Raw genomic sequence first — 2955 nt, forward strand, 5'->3', positions numbered from 1 at the left:
ATGGTCTATATATATAAGATCTATGTTTTATGTCATTTAGGATTTAAAGAGATATAGCTATATAGGATGAAATCTGTCTTCAGTAACAATTATTATACTGATTTAAAATATTCAAAATCAAATACATAAAAATTATGTATAGTACAAAACTTTAATTCCTTTGATCTTTATTTTTCAACTATATATTAAAAAAAATAGAATAATGCTAGTGACAACTTCTAAAGCCATCCCTTATGTTCCAAATATCATTACTAACAGATTTGGTAAATGGAAAAAGTTTTTTTTTTTTTTTTAATTGACTTGTCCTAAACTAACTGCCATTTAAACAATGTCATTTTTTGGTGTTTTATAGGAGAAAAGAATGGTAGCACTCTCCTGGGTAAGAATGGAAGAAGTTTTCTGGCCTTTACAGCACATATACACATAAGGCATTGTCACCTACTCTATGGCATGTAACCATTCTTCTGACTCTGTACAAAGAGAATCCTGACATTAATTAGACATTAATTGTGATATGTCTTTTCTACCATGAGTTTTAATAATGTCCCAGGAATCACTAGTATTTTAAAGTAGCAGCAACAGCAACAACAGTATGAATAGTAATAGTGATGATGATTATATGATGGTAACAGTGGTGATATTGGTAGTATTGATTGTAATGTAGCAGTAGAAGCAGAAGGAGTATCAGTAAAGTGTGTGATAAGAATTCTCATTTTAGGATCTTAGTCCACTTATTCAGATTGGCAACTTTTCAATAACTTAAGAGTCAAACAGGCTTGACTGGGACACTAAGAAATCAAATGATTCTGAGAGCCGTATAAATGGTATGTGTCACAGAAAAGTCTTCTGACTCAAAGATTGGGCTTCTCTCTATTGTTACTTTGACTTATGATCCCTATATGGAATACATATTAAGACAAATCATAAATGAGACATTGTTTTTTAGGAAGTTCAAAATCATTCAGTTCAATTTTATAAACATTTAAGTATAACAAGTGTAAAGAACTATACTAAGTAGAAATATCATTTTTTTTATGAGAGTGAGAATTTGTGTAATGTAACTTAAAAGAGTGTTCCCTCCCACCCCGGTTATGAGCAATAACCTGAAAAAAAAAAGGGTTAAAATATTTAATATGCTGGATCACAGAGAAAAATTGACTAGAATAAAAAGTTCTAATGATGTTATAGGAGAAGAATGATGACCATATAGGGTAAAGTAAAAGATTTCTTCATTAAGAAATGGTACTTTAGTTAAAAGAAACCAATGAAGGTATTTTAAAATAAACAGTAAATGATACAAAGTATACATATGCACATATACATACACACAATATTTATAGTATCTTTTTTTTTTTTTTTCTGATGCTAGGGAGCTGGAAATTGGGAAGATGGCCATCAATTAAGCAATGGTTGAACAAATTGTGCTATGTTTTTTTGATGAAATACTATTGTGCTATTAAAAATGATGAGCAAAATGCACTCAGAAAAACCTGGAAAGACTTACATGAATTGGTGAAAAGTGAAATGTACTGTGTACAAAGTAACAGCAAAATAGTAAAATCAGCCATGAATGTCTTAGCTATTCTCAGTAAGACAATGATCTGATCCAAGATTACTTTGAAGGACTTATGATGAAAATGCTATCCATTCCTAGACAAAGAACCAGTGATGTCTGAATATAAATTGAAGCACTACTTTTTACTTTATTTTTTTGAGGTTTTTTTTTTTTTTCTTTTTGGTAGAGGGGAATTCTATGTTTTCTTTCACAATATGACTAATATGGAAATGTTTTAAAAATCCAAAAAAAATCTGATCATGAATCTTCTAAACCATACTTAATGGTATTATGAAGACAATAGTAAAACACTTTATTAAAAATAAAATGTGACTTTGCTCATGACTATATCTATCAAAATAAAAATAATGATAGAAGATAATGTTACCTAAATTTATTTGTAAATTTAGTGCTCTATCAATCAAACTACCAAGGAGTTATTTAAAAGACCAACTAAAAATTACGAAGTTTAACTAAAAGAATGAAAAGTTTATTTAAAATAATAAAGCATGGGGGGAAGGAGGGAGGAAGATAGACTACTATTAAATTTTATCTCAAACTATATTATAATGTATTGACTATAACAACAATAAAATCTGATATTGATTTAAAATAGAAAAATAAAGATCAACAGAGAGAAATATATCAACAAGAATCAGAAACAATCAAACTCAATAGTATGTTTGCTAATTCAAAGAACATAAATTGCTTAGGGTAGTTCTTGATTAAAAACAATCATTGGAAAAACTGGAACGTAATTTGTATATAATAATCATTACATTTACATACATACATTACTTAATTGATCTGCAAAACAACTCCAGAGATGGGTAATACAGATATTATTATTCACATTTTATAGAAAAGAGAATCTTAAAAAATTTAAATGATTTATCCAAAGTTCATAAAGCTGGAAGAGATGGAATTTAAACCTAAGTATTTCTATTTTCTTAAGGAAGATATTACTTTATTTGAACTACTTTCATTTTTAAAAGTGAGCAATTTCATAGCAATTATATTTTGTATTTTCATAGTTTATCAGAAACTCCTCTTAAACTATTTTATCTTTCTTGTTATTACACATACGCTGCCAGCACATTTGGGGTGCTTCTGCAAGAGCACCATTTTGGCATGAAACATGCTAAGCAAGATGAAGATATCATTCTTTGCCTAAAGCCACAGGCCCTTCCAAGAGCAGTGGGAAAAAACAAATGATTGTTAGGCTGGGTCAAATGCTAGACTGAAGAGATGCCCTGATTAAAAGGCTTAGCCAGAGGCAGAAAGCCCTTTCACTGTTCACCAATTCAAATATAAGGGCATTCAGCTCCTGCTAGTTTTCTGGTTAATTTGTCAAGTGTATAGGGTGTTAGGGATCAGAATAATGTATGAGCTTCAAAAGA

General features: G+C 29.6%; 1 non-coding gene across 1 annotated transcript; it reads left to right on the forward strand.

Annotated features, from left to right (window-relative positions):
• The first annotated feature begins 341 nt into the window (after positions 1-341).
• On the forward strand, positions 342-466 carry LOC127558540 (U6atac minor spliceosomal RNA). The gene has a single exon (XR_007952916.1). It is a non-coding gene; the product is annotated as a U6atac minor spliceosomal RNA (small nuclear RNA).
• The last annotated feature ends 2489 nt before the right edge of the window (positions 467-2955 follow it).

Source organism: Antechinus flavipes, chromosome 3 (assembly GCF_016432865.1).
Source record: "Antechinus flavipes isolate AdamAnt ecotype Samford, QLD, Australia chromosome 3, AdamAnt_v2, whole genome shotgun sequence".
In the NCBI taxonomy this organism is placed as follows: Eukaryota; Metazoa; Chordata; class Mammalia; order Dasyuromorphia; family Dasyuridae; genus Antechinus; species Antechinus flavipes.